The following is a 14311-nucleotide window of genomic DNA, read 5'->3' on the forward strand; positions in this document are numbered from 1 at the left end:
GTGTGGTGTGGTGTGGGGTGTGTGTATGTGCGTGTGTGTCATATCCCCTGGCTAGCTCCTGTTGGTTCCTCAGGGCTCACCCTGGGCCTCACACTTTCCACAACAATCTCAGTTTCTGTCTTGGCATTCTCCACTAAATCAGAACTCATCACACTTCATTTTAAATGCTATTTATGTGTGTGTATCATGTAAGACCACAAACCCTTTGACAGAAGGATCATGTTTATCACTGTTGCCCAGGGCTTGGTGTCTTAGGTGGAACAAGGCATCTTCGTGCCATTATTAGTCACCATGAAGCTTCCGTTTGGAATCTAGAACCCGCCAAACCTTGAACAAATCACAAATACTGAGCAATGTTAACATTCCATTGGGTGGTGATGTCAAAAAGAGAGTGAAAACAGGGAGGGGCAGTTTAATTTAACAAAGCACTTTCCAGCTTGATAAGTGGCTGCAAAAATGTAAATAACACTCGGTGCAAAATGACCCTTGTACTTTTTCTTAATCACCTTTTCTCACTAAATATGCTTCTTTTTAATACTAGAAATGATTAAATCTAGGAGATTTTCTGAGGATTATTTGGTCTATTGTCTCATGACCCAGATGAGAGGTTTATTTTGCCATAATATTTCCAGTTTGCTTTGAAAAATACTTCATTCAGCCAGTGAATGATTTGACAATGTATTTGACAACCCACATTGGGTTAAGACCGTTTATTTCTGGGCTTTGCTAGTTTTCTCCATCAGGTCATTTATTAGGGGTCTCTAATTTGGGCAGTGACTTTTTTTTTTCTTAAATCACATTGTCGAATTCACATTATCATTATCACCACAAACTCTTTTTGTCCAGACTCTTTGAGAAACACTATTGCCTGAGGCTAAGAGCTAGTTGACTGTCTTTCCCAAAGGAAAACACCAGAAAAATCATTTATCACTTCATCCTTTTCCTTATCAAGTATTTCTTCTCACAGACTGAGGCTTGTCCCTGAGGCTCTTTGGAAATTGACAGTTCAGGAAGAATCAATGGGGAGCTGCATTTTTGATGGATGAACCATTCGAAAATTCTGTGGCATTCTTCCCATGACCTTTTCTGAAGACAGATAAATAGCCTTCCAAAGGTTGCATTTTATTTTATGTTCAAAAAAACCTAGCCAGTCAAGGTATATTAGAAACAACTGAGTTACATTCAGGTCTTTCCCAATATGAAAAAAATAAATAAAGGGGGGGGGAATATAGTGCAACTTAGAGACGTCTTCTGGAAGAGGAAGAGAGACTTAAAAAGAGAGAAACTTCAGTACCACAGGAGTCTGAACCACAGGATGCGAGACTGCACAGAAGCTCTCCATTTCCTTAAAGATGATTTATTTTATTTGTTTTCTTTTTTTACTTAAAGATGATTTCTAACCTGGCACCCCACCCTGCTAGCTATTTTGTACTTGATACATCTAATTTATGTATTGCCCCACTTGTGCAAACCTAACACTGTGCAGTTATCCATAGAGACATCTCTAATTTCATGGCCCATGCTATGTTATGGAGGAAAAAAAAATACATCGAAACAACAACACACCGACAAAATGAAACATGACCTTAGAAGAGTCTCAGTATTTAAATTCAGTGAAGCCTGAGCAACTGTGAGAAATGGTGCTAGCATAGGAGTCAGAAGGTACTTCATATAGTTTCTTATAGGATTTGAGTATGGGAATGGAAAGGGGTATCTTGAAGAATTTAAATAATGATACAGAAAACAGGTAGAAAAGAGAGAGTGAATGAAGCCACAGCCTGTGGCCAGTGATAGAAAAAATGCTTTTGAAGAGTCGGGAAAGAGAAGATGGGCTACAGTGAGGAAAACCCTGGCCTGTGGGCAAATTACATTCCCAAATCCCGCCCATAGTCTGTCAGAATTAATATATCTTGAAATGTTTACTATAATTTTATTTAGCTGAATTTCTGTTGTGTTGTGTTGGGCCGTGTTTTCTAGGGTTCAGGTAAGGTGGAAAAAGAGATCCACAGTGACTTGCACCGCAGTGAAATTTCACATATGGATTTGTCACATATATTAATGCCATTAACCAAAGTCGTAATAGATCTGTGTGTTGAGTGTTTACTGTGACATCCACGTCACACGCCATACCTTCTTAATTCCCTTAACAATTGTCGGGTGACTGAATTGTTATTTTGTCCATTTGATAATGTCAGGCAGTGATTACAGCGATGACTGCAAGAAGTTTTAGGAACTGTGTGAGACAATTTGATAATGCAGCATCTCAGGCTCCTATGTTGAGAGATTTGTTATCAGTGTCTTTCATGTCACCCATTGTTGTCTTCCTAGATTTGCCAGCAAAGCACCAGCCAATTTCAAGATGAGGAAATAAAGAATTAGAACCTTCTGTTAAAAAGTATCCATGAGGGGGGCGGAGAAAGATGGCAGAGGAGTAGGAGACCTGGATTTCGTCTGGTCTCAGGAATTCACCTGAATAGGGATCAAACCATTCTCCACACCTATGAACTCAACAGGAGACCGAAGAAGAGAGTAGCAACAACTCTCTGAACAGAAAAGCTTTCTGGAAGGTAGGACATGCGGAGAAGTGAATCCGAGGCGATATTCGGGAGGATAGACGGCGGGGGAGGGGGCCTCCATCGGCAGCTTCTGGCAAGTGCTAGAGCCGCGGAGCACAAAATCGGACCTTTTAGAAGCCGGCTCCGCGGATGGACGTCGCTCCAGTGGCTAAGCGGGGGGTGGAACCCTCGCGGGACAGTGTGGTCTCAGGACCCTCGGGGTCACAGAAAGACCGGGGGAGCCTGAGTGAGGCAGAGCTCCCAGGGATCGGAGCGGGGAAGCCGGCTGCAGAGACGGAGCCGAGGCGCGGGCTCTCAGCCCAGGGTGGCCATAAACTGTGATCCGCGGCCCAGTTGGGCCACTGCTCCTCCAGCAGGGACCCAACAAGCGGCAGATCCGGGGAGACCCCCTCCATCCCCCGGGAGGAGCGGCGCGGGAGCCACCGCAGGGATCTGCTGGGTTTGGAGACTCCACACGGGGTCGGGTGCCAGAGATAGAAATGCTCCGTCACAGGCCGGGTGAGCACGGAGTGCGGCCGGAGTCCGGGGAGATGGGAGTGACTGCTTTTCTCTGGGGGCGCACTGAGGAGCGGGGCCCTGAGTTCTCAGCTCCTCCGGGTGGAGATTGGGAGGCCACCATTTTCACTCACGTCCTCCAAAGCTGTACCGAGAGCTTGCAGGGAACAAAAGCTCCTGAGAGCAAACCCGAGCAGCTTGCTTAGCCCGGACGGACAGGGGCGGGGCAATTCCGCCTCCGGCAAAGATATTTGGGAACCACGGCAACAGGCCCCTCCCCCAGAAGATCAGCACGAACAGCCAGCAAGCCAAGACCAAGTTTGCCGATCAAGGAGAACGAGAGAACTCCAGCGCTAGGGGAATACTGCACATAGAATTCATGGCTTTTTTACCATGATTCATTAGTTTTTCAAACTTAATTTTTTTAACTTTTTTCTTTTTTAAAATTTTTCTTTTTCCCTTTATCACCAAAATCTTATCAATCCCTTCTTTAAAAAACATTTTTTTATTTTTCATTTTTAGAGTCATATTTTATCCCTTCATAGTAGTTACCCTTATTTTTGGTATATATATATAAGTTGTTCTCTCTTTAAAACTTTGAGATACATTTTCTTCTAACAGATCAAAATATACCTAAATCACTAGTGTATGGCTTTGTTCTAGTCTCCTGCCTTATCACACTATCTCCCTTTTTTTTTCCTTTTCTTTTTTTAAATCTTCTTCTTTCTTTTTTCAATTAACTTCTTATCTTATCAATTCCTTTTATAAAATCATTTATAATTTTCATCTTTACAGTCATCTTCCATCCCTTCATTGTATCAACCCTTATTTTGTACATATATGTCTTTCTTCCTTTAAAATTTTAGGAGGCACTTTCTTCTAACAGACCAAAATACGCCCAAAATCTAGTGTGTGGTACTGATCCATGCACTAGCCTGATCATATTTAATCATATTCTGGTATTTTTTGTTTTGTTCTATTTTTGTTTGTATCTTTTTCTTTTTCTTTTTCTTTTTCTTTCTTTTTTTTCTCTTTATTCTTTCTTTCCCTTTCTTTGCCCCTGGTTTCAGGTCTTTTCTGATTTGTATAGAGTATCTTTGCTGGGGACGTTGTTAACCTGTTAGAATTTTGTTCTCTCATTCATCTATTCTCCTCTGGACAAAATGAAAAGACAAAAAAAATCACATCAGCAAAAAGAACAAGAGGTAGTACCATCTGCCAGGGACCTACTCAATATGGACATTAGTACGATGTTGGACCTAGAGTTCAGAATCGTGACTTTAAATATACTAGCTGGACTTGAAAAAAGCATGGAATTCATTAGAGAAACCCTTTCTGGAGAAATAAAAGAACTAAAATCTAACCAAGTCAAAATCAAAAAGGCTATTAATGAGGTGCAATCAAAAATGGGGGCACTAACTGCTAGGATAAATGAGGCAGAAGAGAGAATCAGTGATATAGAACACCAAATGATGGAAAATAAAGAGGCTGAGAAAAAGAGAGATAAACAACTACTGGATCTCGAGGGCAAAATTCGAGAGATAAGTCATACGATAAGATGAAACAACTTTAGAATAATTGGGATCCCAGAAGAAGAAGAAAGAGAGAGAGGAGCAGAAGGTATATTGGAGCAAATAATAGCAGAGAAATTCCCTAATGTGGGGACGGAAACAGGCATCAAAATCCAGAAGGCACAGAGAACCCCTCTCAAAATCAATAAAAATAGGTCAACACCCTGACATCTAATAGCAAAACTTACGAGTCTCAGAGACAAAGAGAAAATCCTGAAAGCAGCTCGGGAGAAGAGATCTGTAACCTACAAGGGTAGAAACATTAGATTGGCAACAGACCTATCCACAGAGACCTGGCAGGCCAGAAAGGACTGGCAAGATATCTTCAGAGCACTAAACAAGAAAAATATGCAGCCAAGAATATTATATCCAGCTAGGCTGTCATTGAAAATAGAAGGAGAGATCAAAAGCTTCCAGGACAAACAAAACCTAAAGGAATTTGCAAACACGAAACCAGCCCTCCAAGAAATATTGAAAGGGGTCCTTGAAGCAAAGAGAGAGCCTAAAAGCAGCATAAATCAAAAAGGATCAGAGACAATATACAGTAACAGTCACCTTTCAGGCAATACAATGGCACTAAATTCATACCTTTCAATAGTTACCCTGAATGTAAATGGCCTAATACCCCAATCAAAAGACACAGGCTATCAGATTGGATTAAAAAACAAGACCCATCACTATGCTGTCTGCAAGAGACTCATTTTAGACCCAAAGACACCCCCACATTGAAAGTGAGGGGGTGGAAAACCATTTACCGTGCTAATGGACACCAAAAGAAAGGTGGGGTGACAATCCTTATATCAGACAAATTAGATTTTAAAACAAAGACTGTAATAAGAGATGAAGAAGGACACTCTATCCTACTTAAAGGGTCTATCCAACAAGAAGATCTAACAATTGTAAATATCTATGCCCCGAACATGGGAGCAGCCAATTATATAAGGCAATTAATAACAAAAGCAAAGAAACACATTAACAACAATACGATAATAATGGGGGACTTTCACACCCTCCTCACTAAAATGGACAGATCATCTAAGCAAAAGATCAACAAGGAAATAAAGACATTAAATGACACACTGGACCAAATGGACTTCACAAACGTATTCAGAACATTCCATTCCAAAGCAATGGAATATACATTCTTCTCTAGTGCCCATGGAACATTCTCCAGAATTGATCACATCCTAGGTCACAAATCAGGTCTCAACTGGTACCAAAAGATTGGGATCATTCCCTGCATATTTTCAGACCACAATGCTTTGAAACTAGAACTCAATCACGAGAGGAAAGTTGGAAAGAACTCAAATACATGGAGGCTAAAGAGCATCCTACTAAAGAACGAATGGGTCAACCAGGAAATTAAAGAAGAATTAAAAAAATTCATGGAAACCAATGAAAATGAAAACACAACTGTTCAAAAACTTTGGGATACAGCAAAGGCAGTCCTAAGAGGAAAGTATATGGCAATACAAGCCTTTCTCAAGAAACAAGAAAGGTCTCAAATACACAACCTAACCCTACACCTAAAGGAGCTAGAGAAAAAACAGCAAATAAAGCATAAACGCAGCAGGAGAAGAGAAATCATAAAGATCAGAACAGAAATCAATGAAGTAGAAACCAAAAGAACAGTAGAACAGATCCACGAAACTAGGAGCTGGTTCTTTGAAAGAATTAACAAGATTGATAAACCCCTGGCCAGACTTATCAAAAATAAAAGAAAAATGACCCAAATCAACAAAATCATGAATGAAAGAGGAGAGATCACAACCAACACCAAAGAAATACAATTATAAGAACATATTATGAGCAACTCTATGCCAGCAAATAGATAAACTGGAAGAAATGGGTGCATTCCTAGAGAGGTATCAACGACCAAAATTGAACCAGGAAGAAATAGAAAACCTGAACAGACCTATAACTGCTAAGGAAATTGAAGCAGTCATCAAAAATCTCCCAAGAAACAAAAGCCCAGGGCCAGATGGCTTCCCAGGGGAATTCTGCCAAACATTTCAAGAAGAATTAATACCTATTCTCCTGAAACTGTTCCAAAAAATAGAAATGGAAGGAAAACTTACAAACTCATTTTATGAGGCCACCATTACCTTGATCCCAAAACCAGACAAAGACCCCATCAAAAAGGAGAACTACAGACCAATATCCTTGATGAACATGGATGCAAAAATTCTCACCAAAATACTAGCCAATAGGATCCAACAGTACATTAAAAGGATTATTCACCATGACCAAGTGGGATTTATCCGTGGGCTGCAAGGTGGTTCAACACCCGCAAATCAATCAACGTGATACCAATACATTAACAAAAGAAAGAACAAGAATCATATGACCCTCTCAATAGATGCAGAAAAAGCATTTGACAGAGTACAGCATCCTTTCTTGATCAAAACTCTTCAGACTATAGGGATAGAGGGTACATACCTCAATATGAAAAACCTACAATGAATATCATTCTCAATGGTCAGGAACGCAGCAGGGATGTCCACTATCACCGTTGCTATTCAACATAGTATTAGAAGTCCTAGCCACAGCAATCAGACAACAAAAAGAAATCAAAGGCAAATCCAAATTGGGAAGGAGGAAGTCAAATTCTCACTCTTTGCAGATGATATGATACTGTATGTGGAAAACCCAAAAGACTCCACCCCAAAACTGCTAGAACTCATACAGGAATTCAGGAAGGTAGCAGGATATAAAATCAATGCACAAAAAATCAGTGGCATTCCTATACACCAACAACAAGACAGAAGAGAGACAAATCAAAGAGTCGATCCCATTGACAATTGCACCCAAAACCATAAGGTACCTAGGAATAAATTTAACCAAAGAGGCAAAGGATCTGTACTCAGAAAACTATAAAATACTCATGAAAGAAATTGAAGAAGACAAAGAAATGGAAAAACGTTCCAAGCTCATGGATTGGAAGAACAAACATTGTGAAGATGTCAATGCTATGTAGAACAATCTACACATTCAATGCAATCCCCATCAAAATACCATCCACTTTTTTCAAAGAAATGGATCAAATAATCCTAAAATTTGTATGGAACCAGAAGAGACCCCGAATAGCCAGAGGAATATTGAAAAAGAAAAGCAAAGCTGGCGGCATCACAATTCCAGACTTCCAGCTCTATTACAAAGCTGTCATCATCAAGACAGTATGGTACTGGCACAAAAACAGACACATAGATCAACGGAACAGAATAGAGAGCCCAGAAATGGACCCTCAACTCTATGGTCAACTAATCTTCGACAAAGCAGGAAAGAATGTCCAAAGGAAAAAAGACAGTCTCTTCAACAAATGGTGTCGGGAAAATTGGTCAGCCACCTGCAGAAGAATGGAACTGGACCATTTCCTTACACCACACACAAAAATAGACTCCAAATGTTTGAAAGACCTAAATGTGAGACAGGAGTCCATCAACATCCTAAAGGAGAACACAGGCAGCAACCTCTTCGACCTCAGCCACAGCAACTTCTTCCTAGAAACATCGCCAAAGGCAAGGGAAGCAAGCGCAAAAATGAACTATTGGGATTTCATCAAGATAAAATCTTTTGCACAGCAAAAGAAACAGTCCACAAAACCAAAAGACAACCAACAGAATGGGAGAAAATATTTGCAAATGACCTATCAGATAAAGGGCTAGTATCCAAAATCTATAAAGAACTTATCAAAGTCAACACCCAAAGAACAAATAATCCAATCAAGAAATGGGCAGAAGACATGAACAGACATTTTTCCAAAGAAGACATCCAAATGGCCAACAGACACATGAAAAAGTACTCAACATCGCTCGGCATCAGGGAAATCCAAATCAAAACCTCAATGAGATACCACCTCACACCAGTCAGAATGGCTAAAAGGAACAAGTCAGGAAATGACAGATGTTGGCGGGGATGCAGAGAAAGGGGAACCCTCCCACACTGTTGGTGGGAATGCAAGCTGGTGCAACCACTCTGGAAAACAGTATGGGTGTTCCTCAAACAGTTGAAAATAGAGCTACCATACAATCCAGCAATTGCCCTACTGGGTATTTACCACAAAGATACAAATGTAGGGATCCGAAGGGGTACATGCACCCCGATGTTTATAGCAGCAATGTCCACAATAACCAAACTGTGGAAAGAGTCAAGATGTCCATCAACAGATTAATGGATAAAGAAGAGGTGGTGTATATACACAATTGAATATTATGCAGCCATCAAAAGGAATGAGATCTTGCCATTTGCAACGACGTGGATGGAACTGGAGGGTGTTATGCTGAGTGAAATAAGTCAATCAGAGAAAGACATGTATCATATGACCTCACTGATATGAGGAATTCTTAATCTCAGGAAGCAAACTGAGGGTTGCTGGAGTGGTGAGGGGTGGGAAGGATGGGGTGGCTGTGTGATAGACATTGGGGAGGGTATGTGCTATGGTGAGTGCTGTGAATTGTGCAAGACTGTTGAATCACATATCTGCACTTCTGAAACAAATAATGCAATATAAGTTAAGAAAAAAGAAGAAGAAGAAGATAGCAGGAGGGGAAGAATGAAGGGGAGTACGTCGGAGGGGGAGACAAACCATGAGAGACGATGGACTCTGAAATACAAACTGAGGATTCTGGAGGGGAGGGGTTGGGGGGATGGGTTATCCTGGTGATGGGTATTAAAGAGGGCACATTCTGCATGGAGCACTGGGTGTTATGCACAGACAATGAATCATGGAACACTACATCGAAGACTAATGATGTAATGTATGGTGATTAACATAACAATTAAAGTGCCCATGAAAAAATTTCATGCAAATTATTTACAAGAAGTAATAAAAGCTATGACAAAAACCAACCACTTTGACATAAGAGACACTGGCTATGTGTACAAAATTCTGTAACTCAACAACAACAAAAAGGAACAAGTTTTCCAAGAATGAGATAAAACCCTTAACATAAAATATCTTCAGTAAAAATCCAAAGAGGGACAAGAAATACTTTTTCAATTGTGAAACAGGCAAATAAAAATCTCTAGAACCCTCAGAGGGGCTTCACTGTATTTGTGATGAGTTAGTCAGGTAGTATAAATGGGGGGAAAATTCTCTGAATATAGATATTCATTTTTTTTGATGTTTTCTCTGAGTCACTAAAGTGAAAACCATTTTGGAAAATGAAAATAGTTCTTAGAATTTCAGGTAGATTTTGCAAATTTTAAATCATCACTTTCTATCTTCCTTATCATGAAGTCCTCACTGAATGCAGATTATGGGCTTGGCAGTGAGTAAAGGAAGGAAAAATAAGACAAAAGGGACCATGCTCAAAGCACTCCAACCTAATATGAAAGCAAGTTTGCAGTGGATTAGGGATAGACAACATGACAATATGAGAAGTTATTCGTCATGGGAGAAGATTAATACATGCCTTATAGACTGTCAGCCCATTCCCATTTTCCTGTGTTTAAGTTTGGAGACATATTATTTGATTCTTTTTCTATAAATGTGATTACAAATAAGACATTTAACAATACTAAAATTTTACATGATTGTAAAGGTAAGAATACCTGGAAAGAATAGTATTTCTTCCATAGAGGTACAATAGGAGAAGAAAGATCAAGATCCTAGTAGGAGACTTTAGTGTATGATAACAGCCATGGGTTAGAATGTTGTCCAAGGATCTTTAGGAAAAGCGTGAACTCTTAGTTATTATTTAGAGAGATTCATAATTCCATCACATTGTTCACATAAAATACATCTGTCAAGAGACTGGTAGAAGTAGGAAAGAGGAAAATACGAGAGAGAAAAAGAACCAGAACCTAACTAGTCCTCAGCTAAGAGAAGGACCAGGACAGGGCTGTGCGTTTAGAGCAGGGTGGTCACTGGGTCTCCTGCGTAATGTCTGGTCAACATTTATTTAGAGAACCATCTGCAGCAGGAGGATCGTGGTGGCATTAATCAGTCTGTCCCCAGCTCAAAGACCTTGTGTTGTTAACCAGGTGCCTCCCTGGGGATCTCATCTACCACTTCGAGGGTTTTGGGATCATCCTCCGGCCCTATCTAATGTTCTTTTTCTGGGGAGCTCCCCTGAGTGTGGTGTTTTCCTCTTACTGCATTCCCAGGGCTGATTCAAGGGCCCCAGTCTTTTCTCACCCCTTTTTATTGGTTCCCTAGGGAGCTACCCTGCTGCAGCATCCCTGAATCCATCGTTTTATCTAGCTCTGTTCTAGACAAAAACTTCATGTTTTGGAGCAGCATTTTCCAAAACATCCTCGGAACGCTAGTTTTATAAAAGCTCAACACATCCTCCCTTTCCAACAAACAGAAGAGTTTTGAATAGTTGCATACCTGTTCACAATGTATATTAATATGTCCAAGAGTCTGAGAACTCCTCGAGTAGAAACATACTCTGTATCTTAATTCATTCCTGATTTTTAACACAGTGATAAGACCATGGCATCATTTTGGCAAGCATACTTCAGCATGTGCTACAGATTATAGTCTGGGAAATGCTGAGCTACCATTCACAAATCCTCCTGAGAAATACATAGAAGTTCCACAGACTGGCAAGGCCATCTTCAGAATTATAAAAATTTCGTGATATCAAAAGAGTAGTGAGACCATGAAACACTCAGATTCCTTTTGTCCTTCTACTCTCTGCTTTCCAGACGTTCATGTGTTTGGATACTGTGCACAATCAGCGCAGCATACATCGGAAGTTGCGTCTCCAGAGGAGTGATGCAGAGACCTGATCGGGTCACTTAAACTCTTGGGGGTTACAGAATGGAAACCCTGGGGAACCCCAGCAGGCTGAGAGAAAAGGCCATGAGAAAAAAATGGGATGTCTTTCATCAGTGAAGTAACCATGAAGGTGGGTTTTCTTGTGGCATAAGATAAACTGCATGCCCTCCCTGGGTCTGTGCACACTGAGAAGGTCACAGCCAAGAGCCAAGTAAAGACTATGTTTGGTCCTGCTTCATCGAGTGTCAGTGCCCGCGTGGGTCCTTCAGGTGAAGTCTGTTCAGGGAAGATGACGAAAAACAAAGCAGGTTCAGTTCAGAAGGGAAACTATTATGTGCCTCGTTGAGTTTCCTGAAACGCCACCAGAGGGGTTAAATTCCGTTTCACGGGACGATGACTAATCGCCGTGTGTCACCAGGGAGTAAAACACAGTTTTATCCTCATTGTGGTCTTATTTGCTTTGGAATGATAGGATATGCCGGGAGATTTCTGGGGGGAAGTTAGAGGTCCGTAAAAATGCCCATTAGCTCTCTGAGAACATGGAAAACCACATCCTAAAATTCCCTTGTAAGCACTCCCCACAAATCATATGATTATCCTGTAAAATAGCTCTTCCAATGGACGTTGTCAGGAATGGGTATTTAGCGTACAGTGTTCTGTGTTGAATATTTATGGCATTTTATCCTTCAGACCATGACACCCTTTGGAATTCAGTGGGTCTCGCTCTGTGTTCCTTTGCAAAGCTCTTCTGCGCGTGCATAGAGATACTTCTGAGCACTTAATACGTGCTCTTGTAGTGCAGTCTATGTGTCCTTCATGAGGCTCTGCGAAGGGCATCACTCTAACCATCATCATGATCTTACGGATCAGACAACTTGTCTTTTTTTTTTTTTGGTGCAAAATGGTGATTTTATTAAAACACAGGGACAGGACCTGTGGGCAGAAAGAGCTGCTGCCTCAGACAGCTTGTCTTGACCGAGCTAATGCTGTCTCCAGGCCAAGGATTCTTCATGACTGCTCTGTGGCTCTTTTCCTGTCTTGTAAAATATATCCTGAAGAAAGAATTACATAACTCTCCTGTGTCTAGACCCCGATAGAATTTTCATCACTTGGCTGGGTTTTGCACAAAACGTCTCCCCAACCAAGTCCCAGATTATTAACAGTGAACATTAGCCCATGTCTAATTTGTTTAATAGTTATGTCTAATGTTGTTAATAATAAAACACATCATCAGACATTTGGAAAATCATTCATAATAGAAAAAAGAAAAAAGGAGAAAGAAGAGCGCAGTGTTTTATCATGGCCAATTTAAAACAGCTTGTTTTTGTGTTGCTGTTGTTGTTTTTTTGTCATCTCCATTATAGTTCCAATTACTGAGATATGTGAAAGGCCAGCTTAAGAAAAGGCAACATATTGAAAAGAAAGCAAAGACAAAATGTTCAGGCCTGAGTAAAGAGTATTCCTCTGCAAATTGGTGTCAACAGTCGTTAAACCTTCATATGAAAACAGCAAAGAGAAACTTATAGTTCACTTCGGTTTCAGAATTTGCTAAAGCAAGGACACAGAACTGCTTTGCTCTGAGTTTTAAACATTTTAGTTTCTCTTGTTTTTCATGGTGTTTTGCATAAAATACTGTTAAGGACATTGAATGGCAAACAGAAATGACCCCATTGTCTGAAGGACGCCATCCAGCATGAGGGTTAAGGCTGGGCTTTGGGGCATGAGCTGGGATGGTATACCCGCCCAAACACACATCACTTGTCTGCTGATGCATGAGATTTTCATCAACCTCCACTGTGCTGCCCAGGCCCGCTCTGAAGACCAGAAGAATGCCCATGAAGGATGGTGCCCTGTGGCTGGCTCATCGAGGGTCCCTTGTGAGATGAGTGAGTATGGCCCAACTGGTTAGTGCAAGCACTAGTACTATGAGTGAGTAACATGGCACATTTCCAAGTGTTTGCTAGTTAGAAGGTCCATGACTATCCACTTCTTCTTCATACAATCATGTCAACTTTGTACCAATGGAATTGAATTTGACTTAAAATTTTTGTTCTTAAAAATGCATGCATTTTTAGAATTGCACGTTTCAGAAATAGAGAACAAGAGAAAAAAACCTACACGTGCCATCCACTGTTGCTCCATCCCTACTTGTCTATGTCTCTTCTAATGAGTGGGACATTCCTTGACACTAGGGTTTAAAAAGTTTTCTTCTCTCTTCCCTAGTCAGGTTCCTTTCCTATGATAAATCATGTTACTTTTCCCCACAGAGCTGTCTTCTTGGTGGGCTCAGCTCTGTTGTGTTTTCTCTGCCTGACACTTCAACGCTCACCTTGAGAAAGAATTTCAGGCAGCTAGCCAAATCACATGCCCTTTGTCTATGTCAATATTTATGCTACCTCTCCTCTGACTCTCCTCAAGTTTGTCTCCCTCAGAATTAATTATTAAGTTCTCAAAGGGATGTTTCCTTTGATAAGATTGTTTTTTATATAAAACTGCAGGCTTTTTAATTTAGAAAAAAATCACACAAACATTCAGAAAATATTTTTAAAAAAGTCCGTATTAGAAAAGAAAAAAATTTATGCTCAATTTCTGCCTTACTACATTTGACTATTTTTTTTCAGAACTTGTTCCCCCTTGCATGTAATTTGACAGAGTTACAATCCTGATGTAGATTATTTTTAACACAGAGATCACTTTCAATTCCTCCCCATCACCTTCACTATCAGCCAATACCAAATGAACCTATGAAACAAGTTCAGGGATTTGGAGAGTCGAGGGAAATGCGGGACACTGCAGAAATTATATGTTATGGTGGGGGGCAGCGATTAAAAGTATGATGCCTGGGATCCGGCCATGAGCTCAGGTGCCAGGTCTGCTCAGTAGCCGTGATACGTCACCCCCCCACACCCCCCGTGCTTATTCACCCAGTGGGGGCTCTGATC

The sequence above is a fragment of the Eumetopias jubatus genome, unplaced genomic scaffold, assembly GCF_037043125.1.
Source record: "Eumetopias jubatus isolate StellerSeaLion01/CBP00866 unplaced genomic scaffold, mEumJub1_p1.0 scaffold_8, whole genome shotgun sequence".
NCBI classification, from domain to species: Eukaryota; Metazoa; Chordata; class Mammalia; order Carnivora; family Otariidae; genus Eumetopias; species Eumetopias jubatus.